Genomic DNA, 20606 nt, shown 5'->3' with positions numbered 1-20606 from the left:
AAGAAAAAGTGGCAGACTGGGTGAGCAATTGGGACGAGTAACTATGACTCTCTTAAGGTAGCCAATGCCTCGTTACTAGGGGTTTGGATTAAGAAATCTCGAATAACCCCTAGGAGGAGAAACGTTGACTCTTTTATGATACACAACTAGTGAATTATAGTTTCTGGCAGGCAAAAACTACACAAAAAGTAGTAGACTGTGTGAGCAACTAAGAGGATGAAGTATTGCACTATTAAGATAGCGACTTTTTCGTCACGAGAGGTATTGAATCTGAGAATACCAGTAACCTATGGAAGGAGTAACGATGAATATCTTAAGATACACAACGAGTGACATATCGCTTCTGGCAGACTGGCCACAGTAAGAAAAAGTGGCAGACTGGGTGAGCAATGGGGACGAGTAACTATGACTCTCTTAAGGTACCCAATGCTTCGTTACTAGGGGTTTGGATTATGAAATCTCGAATAACCCCTACGAGGAGAAACGATGACTCTTTTATGATACACAACTAGTGACATATCGCTTCTGGCTGACTGGCAAGTACACAAAAAGTAGGAAACAGTGTGAGCAACTGGGACTAAGAAGTATGGCACTATTAAGAAAGCCAATGTTTCGTCACGAGAGGTATTGAATCAGAGAATACCAGTAACCTATGGAAGGAGTAACGATGAATCTCTTAAGATACACAACGAGTGACATATCGCTTCTGGCAGACTGGCCACAGTAAGAAAAAGTGGCAGACTGGGTGAGCAATTGGGACGAGTAACTATGACTCTCTTAAGGTAGCCAATGCCTCGTTACTAGGGGTTTGGATTAAGAAATATCGAATAACCCCTAGGAGGAGAAACGATGACTCTTTTATGATACACAACTAGTGACATATCGCTTCTGGCACACTGGCCACAGTAAGAAAAAGTGGCAGACTGGGTGAGCAATGGGGACGAGTAACTATGACTCTCTTAAGGTACCCAATGCCTCGTTACTAGGGGTTTGGATTAAGATATCTCGAATAACCCCTAGGAGGATAAACGATGACTCTTTTATGATACACAACTAGTGACATATCGCTTCTGGCAGACTGGCAAGTACACAAAAAGTAGGAAACAGTGTGAGCAACTGGGACTAAGAAGTATGGCACTATTAAGAAAGCCAATGTTTCGTCACGAGAGGTATTGAATCAGAGAATACGAGTAACCTATGGAGGGAGTAACGATGAATCTCTTAAGATACACAACGAGTGACATATCGCTTCTGGCAGACTGGCCACAGTAAGAAAAAGTGCAGACTGGGTGAGCAATTGGGACGAGTAACTATGACTCTCTTAAGGTAGCCAATGCCTCGTTACTAGGGGTTTGGATTAAGAAATCTCGAATAACCCCTAGGAGGAGAAACGTTGACTCTTTTATGATACACAACTAGTGAATTATAGTTTCTGGCAGGCAAAAACTACACAAAAAGTAGTAGACTGTGTGAGCAACTGGGAGGATGAAGTATTGCACTATTAAGATAGCGACTTTTTCGTCACGAGAGGTATTGAATCAGAGAATACCAGTAACCTATGGAAGGAGTAACGATGAATATCTTAAGATACACAACGAGTGACATATCGCTTCTGGCAGACTGGCCACAGTAAGAAAATGTGGCAGACTGGGTGAGCAATGGGGACGAGTAACTATGACTCTCTTAAGGTACCCAATGCTTCGTTACTAGGGGTTTGGATTATGAAATCTCGAATAACCCCTACGAGGAGAAACGATGACTCTTTTATGATACACAACTAGTGACATAATCGCTTCTGGCTGACTGGCAAGTACACAAAAAGTAGGAAACAGTGTGAGCAACTGGGACTAAGAAGTATGGCACTATTAAGAAAGCCAACGTTTCGTCACGAGAGGTATTGAATCAGAGAATACCAGTAACCTATGGAAGGAGTAACGATGAATCTCTTAAGATACACAACGAGTGACATATCGCTTCTGGCAGACTGGCCACAGTAAGAAAAAGTGGCAGACTGGGTGAGCAATTGGGACGAGTAACTATGACTCTCTTAAGGTAGCCAATGCCTCGTTACTAGGGGTTTGGATTAAGAAATATCGAATAACCCCTAGGAGGAGAAACGATGACTCATTTATGATACACAGCTAGTGACATATCGCTTCTGGCAGACTGGCCACAGTAAGAAAAAGTGGCAAACTGGGTGAGCAATGGGGACGAGTAACTATGACTCTCTTAAGGTACCCAATGCCTCGTTACTAGGGGTTTGGATTAAGAAATCTCGAATAACCCCTAGGAGGATAAACGATGACTCTTTTATGATACACAACTAGTGACATATCGCTTCTGGCAGACTGGCAAGTACACAAAAAGTAGGAAACAGTGTGAGCAACTGGGACTAAGAAGTATGGCACTATTAAGAAAGCCAATGTTTCGTCACGAGAGGTATTGAATCAGAGAATACGAGTAACCTATGGAGGGAGTAACGATGAATCTCTTAAGATACACAACGAGTGACATATCGCTTCTGGCAGACTGGCCACAGTAAGAAAAAGTGGCAAACTGGGTGAGCAATTGGGACGAGTAACTATGACTCTCTTAAGGTAGCCAATGCCTCGTTACTGGGGGTTGGGATTAAGAAATCTCGAATAACCCCTAGGAGGAGAAACGTTGACTCCTTTATGATACACAACTAGTGAATTATAGTTTCTGGCAGACAAAAACGACACAAAAAGTAGTAGACTGTGTGAGCAACTGGGAGGAAGAAGTATTGCACTATTAAGATAGCGCCTTTTTCGTCACGAGAGGTATTGAATCAGAGAATACCAGTAACCTATGGAAGGAGTAACGATGAATCTCTTAAGATACACAACGAGTGACATATCGCTTCTGGCAGACTGGCCACAGTAAGAAAAAGTGGCAGACAGGGTGAGCAATTGTAACGAGTAACTATGACTCTCTTAAGGTAGCCAATGCCTCGTTACTAGAGGTTTGGATTAAGTAATCTCGAATAACCCCTAGGAGGAGAAACGATGACTCTTTTATGATACACAACTAGTGACATATCGCTTCTGGCAGACTGGCCACAGTAAGAACAAGTGGCAGACTGGGTGAGCAATTTGGACGAGTAACTATGACTCTCTTAAGGTAGCCAATGCCTCGTTACTAGGGGTTTGGATTAAGAAATCTCGAATAATCCCTAGGAGGTGAAACGATGACATTTTTTTGATACACAACTAGTGACATATCGCATCTGGCAGACTGGCAAGTACACAAAAAGTAGTAAACTGTGTGAGCAACTGGGAGGAAGAAGTATGGCACTATTAAGAAAGCCAATGTTTCGTCACGAGAGGTATTGAATCAGAGAATACGAGTAACCTATGGAGGGAGTAACGATGAATCTCTTAAGATACACAACGAGTGACATATCGCTTCTGACAGACTGGCCACAGTAAGAAAAAGTGGCAGACTGGGTGAGCAATTGGGACGAGTAACTATGACTCTCTTAAGGTAGCCAATGCCTCGTTACTAGGGGTTTGGATTAAGAAATCTCGAATAACCCCTAGGAGGAGAAACGTTGACTCTTTTATGATACACAACTAGTGAATTATAGTTTCTGGCAGGCAAAAACTACACAAAAAGTAGTAGACTGTGTGAGCGACTGGGAGGATGAAGTATTGCACTATTAAGATAGCGACTTTTTCGTCACGAGAGGTATTGAATCTGAGAATACCAGTAACCTATGGAAGGAGTAACGATGAATATCATAAGATACACAACGAGTGACATATCGCTTCTGGCAGACTGGCCACAGTAAGAAAAAGTGGCAGACTGGGTGAGCAATGGGGACGAGTAACTATGACTCTCTTAAGGTACCCAATGCTTCGTTACTAGGGGTTTGGATTATGAAATCTCGAATAACCCCTACGAGGAGAAACGATGACTCTTTTATGATACACAACTAGTGACATATCGCTTCTGGCTGACTGGCAAGTACACAAAAAGTAGGAAACAGTGTGAGCAACTGGGACTAAGAAGTATGGCACTATTAAGAAAGCCAACGTTTCGTCACGAGAGGTATTGAATCAGAGAATACCAGTAACCTATGGAAGGAGTAACGATGAATCTCTTAAGATACACAACGAGTGACATATCGCTTCTGGCAGACTGGCCACAATAAGAAAAAGTGGCAGACTGGGTGAGCAATTGGGACGAGTAACTATGACTCTCTTAAGGTAGCCAATGCCTCGTTACTAGGGGTTTGGATTAAGAAATATCGAATAACCCCTAGGAGGAGAAACGATGACTCATTTATGATACACAACTAGTGACATATCGCTTCTGGCAGACTGGCCACAGTAAGAAAAAGTGGCAAACTGGGTGAGCAATGGGGACGAGTAACTATGACTCTCTTAAGGTACCCAATGCCTCGTTACTAGGGGTTTGGATTAAGAAATCTCGAATAACCCCTAGGAGGATAAACGATGACTCTTTTATGATACACAACTAGTGACATATCGCTTCTGGCAGACTGGCAAGTACACAAAAAGTAGGAAACAGTGTGAGCAACTGGGACTAAGAAGTATGGCACTATTAAGAAAGCCAATGTTTCGTCACGAGAGGTATTGAATCAGAGAATACGAGTAACCTATGGAGGGAGTAACGATGAATCTCTTAAGATACACAACGAGTGACATATCGCTTCTGGCAGACTGGCCACAGTAAGAAAAAGTGGCAAACTGGGTGAGCAATTGGGACGAGTAACTATGACTCTCTTAAGGTAGCCAATGCCTCGTTACTGGGGGTTGGGATTAAGAAATCCTGAATAACCCCTAGGAGGAGAAACGTTGACTCCTTTATGATACACAACTAGTGAATTATAGTTTCTGGCAGACAAAAACGACACAAAAAGTAGTAGACTGTGTGAGCAACTGGGAGGAAGAAGTATTGCACTATTAAGATAGCGCCTTTTTCGTCACGAGAGGTATTGAATCAGAGAATACCAGTAACCTATGGAAGGAGTAACGATGAATCTCTTAAGATACACAACGAGTGACATATCGCTTCTGGCAGACTGGCCACAGTAAGAAAAAGTGGCAGACAGGGTGAGCAATTGTAACGAGTAACTATGACTCTCTTAAGGTAGCCAATGCCTCGTTACTAGAGGTTTGGATTAAGTAATCTCGAATAACCCCTAGGAGGAGAAACGATGACTCTTTTATGATACACAACTAGTGACATATCGCTTCTGGCAGACTGGCCACAGTAAGAACAAGTGGCAGACTGGGTGAGCAATTTGGACGAGTAACTATGACTCTCTTAAGGTAGCCAATGCCTCGTTACTAGGGGTTTGGATTAAGAAATCTCGAATAATCCCTAGGAGGTGAAACGATGACATTTTTTTGATACACAACTAGTGACATATCGCATCTGGCAGACTGGCAAGTACACAAAAAGTAGTAAACTGTGTGAGCAACTGGGAGGAAGAAGTATGGCACTATTAAGAAAGCCAATGTTTCGTCACGAGAGGTATTGAATCAGAGAATACGAGTAACCTATGGAGGGAGTAACGATGAATCTCTTAAGATACACAACGAGTGACATATCGCTTCTGGCAGACTGGCCACAGTAAGAAAAAGTGGCAGACTGGGTGAGCAATTGGGACGAGTAACTATGACTCTCTTAAGGTAGCCAATGCCTCGTTACTAGGGGTTTGGATTAAGAAATCTCGAATAACCCCTAGGAGGAGAAACGTTGACTCTTTTATGATACACAACTAGTGAATTATAGTTTCTGGCAGGCAAAAACTACACAAAAAGTAGTAGACTGTGTGAGCAACTGGGAGGATGAAGTATTGCACTATTAAGATAGCGACTTTTTCGTCACGAGAGGTATTGAATCTGAGAATACCAGTAACCTATGGAAGGAGTAACGATGAATATCTTAAGATACACAACGAGTGACATATCGCTTCTGGCAGACTGGCCACAGTAAGAAAAAGTGGCAGACTGGGTGAGCAATGGGGACGAGTAACTATGACTCTCTTAAGGTACCCAATGCTTCGTTACTAGGGGTTTGGATTATGAAATCTCGAATAACCCCTACGAGGAGAAACGATGACTCTTTTATGATACACAACTAGTGACATATCGCTTCTGGCTGACTGGCAAGTACACAAAAAGTAGGAAACAGTGTGAGCAACTGGGACTAAGAAGTATGGCACTATTAAGAAAGCCAATGTTTCGTCACGAGAGGTATTGAATCAGAGAATACCAGTAACCTATGGAAGGAGTAACGATGAATCTCTTAAGATACACAACGAGTGACATATCGCTTCTGGCAGACTGGCCACAGTAAGAAAAAGTGGCAGACTGGGTGAGCAATTGGGACGAGTAACTATGACTCTCTTAAGGTAGCCAATGCCTCGTTACTAGGGGTTTGGATTAAGAAATATCGAATAACCCCTAGGAGGAGAAACGATGACTCTTTTATGATACACAACTAGTGACATATCGCTTCTGGCAGACTGGCCACAGTAAGAAAAAGTGGCAGACTGGGTGAGCAATGGGGACGAGTAACTATGACTCTCTTAAGGTACCCAATGCCTCGTTACTAGGGGTTTGGATTAAGAAATCTCGAATAACCCCTAGGAGGAGAAACGATGACTCTTTTATGATACACAACTAGTGACATATCGCTTCTGGCAGACTGGCAAGTACACAAAAAGTAGGAAACAGTGTGAGCAACTGGGACTAAGAAGTATGGCACTATTAAGAAAGCCAATGTTTCGTCACGAGAGGTATTGAATCAGAGAATACGAGTAACCTATGGAGGGAGTAACGATGAATCTCTTAAGATACACAACGAGTGACATATCGCTTCTGGCAGACTGGCCACAGTAAGAAAAAGTGGCAGACTGGGTGAGCAATTGGGACGAGTAACTATGACTCTCTTAAGGTAGCCAATGCCTCGTTACTAGGGGTTTGGATTAAGAAATCTCGAATAACCCCTAGGAGGAGAAACGTTGACTCTTTTATGATACACAACTAGTGAATTATAGTTTCTGGCAGGCAAAAACTACACAAAAAGTAGTAGACTGTGTGAGCAACTGGGAGGATGAAGTATTGCACTATTAAGATAGCGACTTTTTCGTCACGAGAGGTATTGAATCTGAGAATACCAGTAACCTATGGAAGGAGTAACGATGAATATCTTAAGATACACAACGAGTGACATATCGCTTCTGGCAGACTGGCCACAGTAAGAAAAAGTGGCAGACTGGGTGAGCAATGGGGACGAGTAACTATGACTCTCTTAAGGTACCCAATGCTTCGTTACTAGGGGTTTGGATTATGAAATCTCGAATAACCCCTACGAGGAGAAACGATGACTCTTTTATGATACACAACTAGTAACATATCGCTTCTGGCTGACTGGCAAGTACACAAAAAGTAGGAAACAGTGTGAGCAACTGGGACTAAGAAGTATGGCACTATTAAGAAAGCCAATGTTTCGTCACGAGAGGTATTGAATCAGAGAATACCAGTAACCTATGGAAGGAGTAACGATGAATCTCTTAAGATACACAACGAGTGACATATCGCTTCTGGCAGACTGGCCACAGTAAGAAAAAGTGGCAGACTGGGTGAGCAATTGGGACGAGTAACTATGACTCTCTTAAGTTAGCCAATACCTCGTTACTAGGGGTTTGGATTAAGAAATATCGAATAACCCCTAGGAGGAGAAACGATGACTCTTTTATGATACACAACTAGTGACATATCGCTTCTGGCAGACTGGCCACAGTAAGAAAAAGTGGCAGACTGGGTGAGCAATGGGGACGAGTAACTATGACTCTCTTAAGGTACCCAATGCCTCGTTACTAGGGGTTTGGATTAAGATATCTCGAATAACCCCTAGGAGGATAAACGATGACTCATTTATGATACACAACTAGTGACATATCGCTTCTGGCAGACTGGCCACAGTAAGAAAAAGTGGCAGACAGGGTGAGCAATTGTAACGAGTAACTATGACTCTCTTAAGGTAGCCAATGCCTCGTTACTAGAGGTTTGGATTAAGTAATCTCGAATAACCCCTAGGAGGAGAAACGATGACTCTTTTATGATACACAACTAGTGACATATCGCTTCTGGCAGACTGGCCACAGTAAGAACAAGTGGCAGACTGGGTGAGCAATTTGGACGAGTAACTATGACTCTCTTAAGGTAGCCAATGCCTCGTTACTAGGGGTTTGGATTAAGAAATCTCGAATAATCCCTAGGAGGTGAAACGATGACATTTTTTTGATACACAACTAGTGACATATCGCATCTGGCAGACTGGCAAGTACACAAAAAGTAGTAAACTGTGTGAGCAACTGGGAGGAAGAAGTATGGCACTATTAAGAAAGCCAATGTTTCGTCACGAGAGGTATTGAATCAGAGAATACGAGTAACCTATGGAGGGAGTAACGATGAATCTCTTAAGATACACAACGAGTGACATATCGCTTCTGGCAGACTGGCCACAGTAAGAAAAAGTGGCAGACTGGGTGAGCAATGGGGACGAGTAACTATGACTCTCTTAAGGTACCCAATGCCTCGTTACTAGGGGTTTGGATTAAGATATCTCGAATAACCCCTACGAGGATAAACGATGACTCTTTTATGATACACAACTAGTGACATATCGCTTCTGGCAGACTGGCAAGTACACAAAAAGTAGGAAACAGTGTGAGCAACTGGGACTAAGAAGTATGGCACTATTAAGAAAGCCAATGTTTCGTCACGAGAGGTATTGAATCAGAGAATACGAGTAACCTATGGAGGGAGTAACGATGAATCTCTTAAGATACACAACGAGTGACATATCGCTTCTGGCAGACTGGCCACAGTAAGAAAAAGTGGCAGACTGGGTGAGCAATTGGGACGAGTAACTATGACTCTCTTAAGGTAGCCAATGCCTCGTTACTAGGGGTTTGGATTAAGAAATCTCGAATAACCCCTAGGAGGAGAAACGTTGACTCTTTTATGATACACAACTAGTGAATTATAGTTTCTGGCAGGCAAAAACTACACAAAAAGTAGTAGACTGTGTGAGCAACTGGGAGGATGAAGTATTGCACTATTAAGATAGCGACTTTTTCGTCACGAGAGGTATTGAATCTGAGAATACCAGTAACCTATGGAAGGAGTAACGATGAATATCTTAAGATACACAACGAGTGACATATCGCTTCTGGCAGACTGGCCACAGTAAGAAAAAGTGGCAGACTGGGTGAGCAATGGGGACGAGTAACTATGACTCTCTTAAGGTACCCAATGCTTCGTTACTAGGGGTTTGGATTATGAAATCTCGAATAACCCCTACGAGGAGAAACGATGACTCTTTTATGATACACAACTAGTAACATATCGCTTCTGGCTGACTGGCAAGTACACAAAAAGTAGGAAACAGTGTGAGCAACTGGGACTAAGAAGTATGGCACTATTAAGAAAGCCAATGTTTCGTCACGAGAGGTATTGAATCAGAGAATACCAGTAACCTATGGAAGGAGTAACGATGAATCTCTTAAGATACACAACGAGTGACATATCGCTTCTGGCAGACTGGCCACAGTAAGAAAAAGTGGCAGACTGGGTGAGCAATTGGGACGAGTAACTATGACTCTCTTAAGTTAGCCAATACCTCGTTACTAGGGGTTTGGATTAAGAAATATCGAATAACCCCTAGGAGGAGAAACGATGACTCTTTTATGATACACAACTAGTGACATATCGCTTCTGGCAGACTGGCCACAGTAAGAAAAAGTGGCAGACTGGGTGAGCAATGGGGACGAGTAACTATGACTCTCTTAAGGTACCCAATGCCTCGTTACTAGGGGTTTGGATTAAGATATCTCGAATAACCCCTAGGAGGATAAACGATGACTCATTTATGATACACAACTAGTGACATATCGCTTCTGGCAGACTGGCCACAGTAAGAAAAAGTGGCAGACAGGGTGAGCAATTGTAACGAGTAACTATGACTCTCTTAAGGTAGCCAATGCCTCGTTACTAGAGGTTTGGATTAAGTAATCTCGAATAACCCCTAGGAGGAGAAACGATGACTCTTTTATGATACACAACTAGTGACATATCGCTTCTGGCAGACTGGCCACAGTAAGAACAAGTGGCAGACTGGGTGAGCAATTTGGACGAGTAACTATGACTCTCTTAAGGTAGCCAATGCCTCGTTACTAGGGGTTTGGATTAAGAAATCTCGAATAATCCCTAGGAGGTGAAACGATGACATTTTTTTGATACACAACTAGTGACATATCGCATCTGGCAGACTGGCAAGTACACAAAAAGTAGTAAACTGTGTGAGCAACTGGGAGGAAGAAGTATGGCACTATTAAGAAAGCCAATGTTTCGTCACGAGAGGTATTGAATCAGAGAATACGAGTAACCTATGGAGGGAGTAACGATGAATCTCTTAAGATACACAACGAGTGACATATCGCTTCTGGCAGACTGGCCACAGTAAGAAAAAGTGGCAGACTGGGTGAGCAATTGGGACGAGTAACTATGACTCTCTTAAGGTAGCCAATGCCTCGTTACTAGGGGTTTGGATTAAGAAATCTCGAATAACCCCTAGGAGGAGAAACGTTGACTCTTTTATGATACACAACTAGTGAATTATAGTTTCTGGCAGGCAAAAACTACACAAAAAGTAGTAGACTGTGTGAGCAACTGGGAGGATGAAGTATTGCACTATTAAGATAGCGACTTTTTCGTCACGAGAGGTATTGAATCTGAGAATACCAGTAACCTATGGAAGGAGTAACGATGAATATCTTAAGATACACAACGAGTGACATATCGCTTCTGGCAGACTGGCCACAGTAAGAAAAAGTGGCAGACTGGGTGAGCAATGGGGACGAGTAACTATGACTCTCTTAAGGTACCCAATGCTTCGTTACTAGGGGTTTGGATTATGAAATCTCGAATAACCCCTACGAGGAGAAACGATGACTCTTTTATGATACACAACTAGTAACATATCGCTTCTGGCTGACTGGCAAGTACACAAAAAGTAGGAAACAGTGTGAGCAACTGGGACTAAGAAGTATGGCACTATTAAGAAAGCCAATGTTTCGTCACGAGAGGTATTGAATCAGAGAATACCAGTAACCTATGGAAGGAGTAACGATGAATCTCTTAAGATACACAACGAGTGACATATCGCTTCTGGCAGACTGGCCACAGTAAGAAAAAGTGGCAGACTGGGTGAGCAATTGGGACGAGTAACTATGACTCTCTTAAGGTAGACAATGCCTCGTTACTAGGGGTTTGGATTAAGAAATATCGAATAACCCCTAGGAGGAGAAACGATGACTCTTTTATGATACACAACTAGTGACATATCGCTTCTGGCAGACTGGCCACAGTAAGAAAAAGTGGCAGACTGGGTGAGCAATGGGGACGAGTAACTATGACTCTCTTAAGGTACCCAATGCCTCGTTACTAGGGGTTTGGATTAAGATATCTCGAATAACTCCTAGGAGGATAAACGATGACTCTTTTATGATACACAACTAGTGACATATCGCTTCTGGCAGACTGGCAAGTACACAAAAAGTAGGAAACAGTGTGAGCAACTGGGACTAAGAAGTATGGCACTATTAAGAAAGCCAATGTTTCGTCACGAGAGGTATTGAATCAGAGAATACGAGTAACCTATGGAGGGAGTAACGATGAATCTCTTAAGATACACAACGAGTGACATATCGCTTCTGGCAGACTGGCCACAGTAAGAAAAAGTGGCAGACTGGGTGAGCAATTGGGACGAGTAACTATGACTCTCTTAAGGTAGCCAATGCCTCGTTACTAGGGGTTTGGATTAAGAAATATCGAATAACCCCTAGGAGGAGAAACGATGACTCTTTTATGATACACAACTAGTGACATATCGCTTCTGGCAGACTGGCCACAGTAAGAAAAAGTGGCAGACTGGGTGAGCAATGGGGACGAGTAACTATGACTCTCTTAAGGTACCCAATGCCTCATTACTAGGGGTTTGGATTAAGATATCTCGAATAACCCCTAGGAGGATAAACGATGACTCTTTTATGATACACAACTAGTGACATATCGCTTCTGGCAGACTGGCAAGTACACAAAAAGTAGGAAACAGTGTGAGCAACTGGGACTAAGAAGTATGGCACTATTAAGAAAGCCAATGTTTCGTCACGAGAGGTATTGAATCAGAGAATACGAGTAACCTATGGAGGGAGTAACGATGAATCTCTTAAGATACACAACGAGTGACATATCGCTTCTGGCAGACTGGCCACAGTAAGAAAAAGTGGCAGACTGGGTGAGCAATTGGGACGAGTAACTATGACTCTCTTAAGGTAGCCAATGCCTCGTTACTAGGGGTTTGGATTAAGAAATCTCGAATAACCCCTAGGAGGAGAAACGTTGACTCTTTTATGATACACAACTAGTGAATTATAGTTTCTGGCAGGCAAAAACTACACAAAAAGTAGTAGACTGTGTGAGCAACTGGGAGGATGAAGTATTGCACTATTAAGATAGCGACTTTTTCGTCACGAGAGGTATTGAATCTGAGAATACTAGTAACCTATGGAGGGAGTAACGATGAATATCTTAAGATACACAACGAGTGACATATCGCTTCTGGCAGACTGGCCACAGTAAGAAAAAGTGGCAGACTGGGTGAGCAATGGGGACGAGTAACTATGTCTCTCTTAAGGTACCCAATGCTTCGTTACTAGGGGTTTGGATTATGAAATCTCGAATAACCCCTACGAGGAGAAACGATGACTCTTTTATGATACACAACTAGTGACATATCGCTTCTGGCTGACTGGCAAGTACACAAAAAGTAGGAAACAGTGTGAGCAACTGGGACTAAGAAGTATGGCACTATTAAGAAAGCCAATGTTTCGTCACGAGAGGTATTGAATCAGAGAATACCAGTAACCTATGGAAGGAGTAACGATGAATCTCTTAAGATACACAACGAGTGACATATCGCTTCTGGCAGACTGGCCACAGTAAGAAAAAGTGGCAGACTGGGTGAGCAATTGGGACGAGTAACTATGACTCTCTTAAGGTAGCCAATGCCTCGTTACTAGGGGTTTGGATTAAGAAATATCGAATAACCCCTAGGAGGAGAAACGATGACTCTTTTATGATACACAACTAGTGACATATCGCTTCTGGCAGACTGGCCACAGTAAGAAAAAGTGGCAGACTGGGTGAGCAATGGGGACGAGTAACTATGACTCTATTAAGGTACCCAATGCCTCGTTACTAGGGGTTTGGATTAAGATATCTCGAATAACCCCTAGGAGGATAAACGATGACTCTTTTATGACACACAACTAGTGACATATCGCTTCTGGCAGACTGGCAAGTACACAAAAAGTAGGAAACAGTGTGAGCAACTGGGACTAAGAAGTATGGCACTATTAAGAAAGCCAATGTTTCGTCACGAGAGGTATTGAATCAGAGAATACGAGTAACCTATGGAGGGAGTAACGATGAATCTCTTAAGATACACAACGAGTGACATATCGCTTCTGGCAGACTGGCCACAGTAAGAAAAAGTGGCAGACTGGGTGAGCAATTGGGACGAGTAACTATGACTCTCTTAAGGTAGCCAATGCCTCGTTACTAGGGGTTTGGATTAAGAAATCTCGAATAACCCCTAGGATGAGAAACGTTGACTGTTTTATGATACACAACTAGTGAATTATAGTTTCTGGCAGGCAAAAACTACACAAAAAGTAGTAGACTGTGTGAGCAACTGGGAGGATGAAGTATTGCACTATTAAGATAGCGACTTTTTCGTCACGAGAGGTATTGAATCTGAGAATACCAGTAACCTATGGAAGGAGTAACGATGAATATCTTAAGATACACAACGAGTGACATATCGCTTCTGGCAGACTGGCCACAGTAAGAAAAAGTGGCAGACTGGGTGAGCAATGGGGACGAGTAACTATGACTCTCTTAAGGTACCCAATGCTTCGTTACTAGGGGTTTGGATTATGAAATCTCGAATAACCCCTACGAGGAGAAACGATGACTCTTTTATGATACACAACTAGTGACATATCGCTTCTGGCTGACTGGCAAGTACACAAAAAGTAGGAAACAGTGTGAGCAACTGGGACTAAGAAGTATGGCACTATTAAGAAAGCCAATGTTTCGTCACGAGAGGTATTGAATCAGAGAATACCAGTAACCTATGGAAGGAGTAACGATGAATCTCTTAAGATACACAACGAGTGACATATCGCTTCTGGCAGACTGGCCACAGTAAGAAAAAGTGGCAGACTGGGTGAGCAATTGGGACGAGTAACTATGACTCTCTTAAGTTAGCCAATACCTCGTTACTAGGGGTTTGGATTAAGAAATATCGAATAACCCCTAGGAGGAGAAACGATGACTCTTTTATGATACACAACTAGTGACATATCGCTTCTGGCAGACTGGCCACAGTAAGAAAAAGTGGCAGACTGGGTGAGCAATGGGGACGAGTAACTATGACTCTCTTAAGGTACCCAATGCCTCGTTACTAGGGGTTTGGATTAAGATATCTCGAATAACCCCTAGGAGGATAAACGATGACTCATTTATGATACACAACTAGTGACATATCGCTTCTGGCAGACTGGCAAGTACACAAAAAGTAGGAAACAGTGTGAGCAACTGGGACTAAGAAGTATGGCACTATTAAGAAAGCCAATGTTTCGTCACGAGAGGTATTGAATCAGAGAATACGAGTAACCTATGGAGGGAGTAACGATGAATCTCTTAAGATACACAACGAGTGACATATCGCTTCTGGCAGACTGGCCACAGTAAGAAAAAGTGGCAGACTGGGTGAGCAATTGGGACGAGTAACTATGACTCTCTTAAGGTAGCCAATGCCTCGTTACTAGGGGTTTGGATTAAGAAATCTGGAATAACCCCTAGGAGGAGAAACGTTGACTCTTTTATGATACACAACTAGTGAATTATAGTTTCTGGCAGGCAAAAACTACACAAAAAGTAGTAGACTGTGTGAGCAACTGGGAGGATGAAGTATTGCACTATTAAGATAGCGACTTTTTCGTCACGAGAGGTATTGAATCTGAGAATACCAGTAACCTATGGAAGGAGTAACGATGAATATCTTAAGATACACAACGAGTGACATATCGCTTCTGGCAGACTGGCCACAGTAAGAAAAAGTGGCAGACTGGGTGAGCAATGGGGACGAGTAACTATCACTCTCTTAAGGTACCCAATGCTTCGTTACTAGGGGTTTGGATTAAGAAATCTCGAATAACCCCTACGAGGAGAAACGATGACTCTTTTATGATACACAACTAGTGACATATCGCTTCTGGCAGACAGGCAAGTACACAAAAAGTAGGAAACAGTGTGAGCAACTGGGACTAAGAAGTATGGCACTATTAAGAAAGCCAATGTTTCGTCACGAGAGGTATTAAATCAGAGAATACCAGTAACCTATGGAAGGAGTAACGATGAATCTCTTAAGATACAGAACGAGTGACATATCGCTTCTGGCAGACTGGCCACAGTAAGAAAAAGTGGCAGACTGGGTGAGCAATTGGGACGAGTAACTATGACTCTCTTAAGGTAGCCAATGCCTCGTTACTAGGGGTTTGGATTAAGAAATATCGAATAACCCCTAGGAGGAGAAACGATGACTCATTTATGATACACAACTAGTGACATATCGCTTCTGGCAGACTGGCCACAGTAAGAAAAAGTAGCAAACTGGGTGAGCAATGGGGACGAGTAACTATGACTCTCTTAAGGTACCCAATGCCTCGTTACTAGGGGTTTGGAATAAGAAATCTCGAATAACCCCTAGGAGGTGAAACGATGACTCTTTTATGATACACAACTAGTGACATATCGCTTCTGGCAGACTGGCAAGTACACAAAAAGTAGGAAACAGTGTGAGCAACTGGGACTAAGAAGTATGGCACTATTAAGAAAGCCAATGTTTCGTCACGAGAGGTATTGAATCAGAGAATACGAGTAACCTATGGAGGGAGTAACGATGAATCTCTTAAGATACACAACGAGTGACATATCGCTTCTGGCAGACTGGCCACAGTAAGAAAAAGAGGCAAACTGGGTGAGCAATTGGGACGAGTAACTATGACTCTCTTAAGGTAGCCAATGCCTCGTTACTGGGGGTTGGGATTAAGAAATCTCGAATAACCCCTAGGAGGAGAAACGTTGACTCCTTTATGATACACAACTAGTGAATTATAGTTTCTGGCAGACAAAAACGACACAAAAAGTAGTAGACTGTGTGAGCAACTGGGAGGAAGAAGTATTGCACTATTAAGATAGCGCCTTTTTCGTCACGAGAGGTATTGAATCAGAGAATACCAGTAACCTATGGAAGGAGTAACGATGAATCTCTTAAGATACACAACGAGTGACATATCGCTTCTGGCAGACTGGCCACAGTAAGAAAAAGTGGCAGACAGGGTGAGAAATTGTAACGAGTAACTATGACTCTCTTAAGGTAGCCAATGCCTCGTTACTAGAGGTTTGGATTAAGTAATCTCGAATAACCCCTAGGAGGAGAAACGATGACTCTTTTATGATACACAACTAGTGACATATCGCTTCTGGCAGACTGGCCACAGTAAGAACAAGTGGCAGACTGGGTGAGGAATTTGGACGAGTAACTATGACTCTCTTAAGGTAGCCAATGCCTCGTTGCTAGGGGTTTGGATTAAGAAATCTCGAATAATCCCTAGGAGGTGAAACGATGACATTTTTTGATACACAACTAGTGACATATCGCATCTGGCAGACTGGCAAGTACACAAAAAGTAGTAAACTGTGTGAGCAACTGGGAGGAAGAAGTATGGCACTATTAAGAAAGCCAATGTTTCGTCACGAGAGGTATTGAATCAGAGAATACGAGTAACCTATGGAGGGAGTAACGATGAATCTCTTAAGATACACAACGAGTGACATATCGCTTCTGGCAGACTGGCCACAGTAAGAAAAAGTGGCAGACTGGGTGAGCAATTGGGACGAGTAACTATGACTCTCTTAAGGTAGCCAATGCCTCGTTACTAGGGGTTTGGATTAAGAAATCTCGAATAACCCCTAGGAGGAGAAACGTTGACTCTTTTATGATACACAACTAGTGAATTATAGTTTCTGGCAGGCAAAAACTACACAAAAAGTAGTAGACTGTGTGAGCAACTGGGAGGATGAAGTATTGCACTATTAAGATAGCGACTTTTTCGTCACGAGAGGTATTGAATCTGAGAATACCAGTAACCTATGGAAGGAGTAACGATGAATATCTTAAGATACACAACGAGTGACATATCGCTTCTGGCAGACTGGCCACAGTAAGAAAAAGTGGCAGACTGGGTGAGCAATGGGGACGAGTAACTATGACTCTCTTAAGGTACCCAATGCTTCGTTACTAGGGGTTTGGATTATGAAATCTCGAATAACCCCTACGAGGAGAAACGATGACTCTTTTATGATACACAACTAGTGACATATCGCTTCTGGCTGACTGGCAAGTACACAAAAAGTAGGAAACAGTGTGAGCAACTGGGACTAAGAAGTATGGCACTATTAAGAAAGCCAATGTTTCGTCACGAGAGGTATTGAATCAGAGAATACCAGTAACCTATGGAAGGAGTAACGATGAATCTCTTAAGATACACAACGAGTGACATATCGCTTCTGGCAGACTGGCCACAGTAAGAAAAAGTGGCAGACTGGGTGAGCAATTGGGACGAGTAACTATGACTCTCTTAAGTTAGCCAATGCCTCGTTACTAGGGGTTTGGATTAAGAAATATCGAATAACCCCTAGGAGGAGAAACGATGACTCTTTTATGATACACAACTAGTGACATATCGCTTCTGGCAGACTGGCCACAGTAAGAAAAAGTGGCAGACTGGGTGAGCAATGGGGACGAGTAACTATGACTCTCTTAAGGTACCCAATGCCTCGTTACTAGGGGTTTGGATTAAGATATCTCGAATAACCCCTAGGAGGATAAACGATGACTCATTTATGATACACAACTAGTGACATATCGCTTCTGGCAGACTGGCAAGTACACAAAAAGTAGGAAACAGTGTGAGCAACTGGGACTAAGAAGTATGGCACTATTAAGAAAGCCAATGTTTCGTCACGAGAGGTATTGAATCAGAGAATACGAGTAACCTATGGAGGGAGTAACGATGAATCTCTTAAGATACACAACGAGTGACATATCGCTTCTGGCAGACTGGCCACAGTAAGAAAAAGTGGCAGACTGGGTGAGCAATTGGGACGAGTAACTATGACTCTCTTAAGGTAGCCAATGCCTCGTTACTAGGGGTTTGGATTAAGAAATCTGGAATAACCCCTAGGAGGAGAAACGTTGACTCTTTTATGATACACAACTAGTGAATTATAGTTTCTGGCAGGCAAAAACTACACAAAAAGTAGTAGACTGTGTGAGCAACTGGGAGGATGAAGTATTGCACTATTAAGATAGCGACTTTTTCGTCACGAGAGGTATTGAATCTGAGAATACCAGTAACCTATGGAAGGAGTAACGATGAATATCTTAAGATACACAACGAGTGACATATCGCTTCTGGCAGACTGGCCACAGTAAGAAAAAGTGGCAGACTGGGTGAGCAATGGGGACGAGTAACTATCACTCTCTTAAGGTACCCAATGCTTCGTTACTAGGGGTTTGGATTAAGAAATCTCGAATAACCCCTACGAGGAGAAACGATGACTCTTTTATGATACACAACTAGTGACATATCGCTTCTGGCAGACAGGCAAGTACACAAAAAGTAGGAAACAGTGTGAGCAACTGGGACTAAGAAGTATGGCACTATTAAGAAAGCCAATGTTTCGTCACGAGAGGTATTGAATCAGAGAATACCAGTAACCTATGGAAGGAGTAACGATGAATCTCTTAAGATACAGAACGAGTGACATATCGCTTCTGGCAGACTGGCCACAGTAAGAAAAAGTGGCAGACTGGGTGAGCAATTGGGACGAGTAACTATGACTCTCTTAAGGTAGCCAATGCCTCGTTACTAGGGGTTTGGATTAAGAAATATCGAATAACCCCTAGGAGGAGAAACGATGACTCATTTATGATACACAACTAGTGACATATCGCTTCTGGCAGACTGGCCACAGTAAGAAAAAGTAGCAAACTGGGTGAGCAATGGGGACGAGTAACTATGACTCTCTTAAGGTACCCAATGCCTCGTTACTAGGGGTTTGGAATAAGAAATCTCGAATAACCCCTAGGAGGTGAAACGATGACTCTTTTATGATACACAACTAGTGACATATCGCTTCTGGCAGACTGGCAAGTACACAAAAAGTAGGAAACAGTGTGAGCAACTGGGACTAAGAAGTATGGCACTATTAAGAAAGCCAATGTTTCGTCACGAGAGGTATTGAATCAGAGAATACGAGTAACCTATGGAGGGAGTAACGATGAATCTCTTAAGATATACAACGAGTGACATATCGCTTCTGGCAGACTGGCCACAGTAAGAAAAAGTGGCAAACTGGGTGAGCAATTGATACGAGTAACTATGACTCTCTTAAGGTAGCCAATGCCTCGTTACTGGGGGTTGGGATTAAGAAATCTCGAATAACCCCTAGGAGGAGAAACGTTGACTCCTTTATGATACACAACTAGTGAATTATAGTTTCTGGCAGACAAAAACGACACAAAAAGTAGTAGACTGTGTGAGCAACTGGGAGGAAGAAGTATTGCACTATTAAGATAGCGCCTTTTTCGTCACGAGAGGTATTGAATCAGAGAATACCAGTAACCTATGGAAGGAGTAACGATGAATCTCTTAAGATACACAACGAGTGACATATCGCTTCTGGCAGACTGGCCACAGTAAGAAAAAGTGGCAGACAGGGTGAGCAATTGTAACGAGTAACTATGACTCTCTTAAGGTAGCCAATGCCTCGTTACTAGAGGTTTGGATTAAGTAATCTCGAATAACCCCTAGGAGGAGAAACGATGACTCTTTTATGATACACAACTAGTGACATATCGCTTCTGGCAGACTGGCCACAGTAAGAACAAGTGGCAGACTGGGTGAGCAATTTGGACGAGTAACTATGACTCTCTTAAGGTAGCCAATGCCTCGTTGCTAGGGGTTTGGATTAAGAAATCTCGAATAATCCCTAGGAGGTGAAACGATGAAATTTTTTTGATACACAACTAGTGACATATCGCATCTGGCAGACTGGCAAGTACACAAAAAGTAGTAAACTGTGTGAGCAACTGGGAGGAAGAAGTATGGCACTATTAAGAAAGCCAATGTTTCGTCACGAGAGGTATTGAATCAGAGAATACGAGTAACCTATGGAGGGAGTAACGATGAATCTCTTAAGATACACAACGAGTGACATATCGCTTCTGGCAGACTGGCCACAGTAAGAAAAAGTGGCAGACTGGGTGAGCAATTGGGACGAGTAACTATGACTCTCTTAAGGTAGCCAATGCCTCGTTACTAGGGGTTTGGATTAAGAAATCTGGAA

This window comes from Schistocerca gregaria, chromosome 7 (genome assembly GCF_023897955.1).
Source record: "Schistocerca gregaria isolate iqSchGreg1 chromosome 7, iqSchGreg1.2, whole genome shotgun sequence".
Classification (NCBI taxonomy): domain Eukaryota; kingdom Metazoa; phylum Arthropoda; class Insecta; order Orthoptera; family Acrididae; genus Schistocerca; species Schistocerca gregaria.
Note: the sequence above shows the minus strand (reverse complement) of the source record.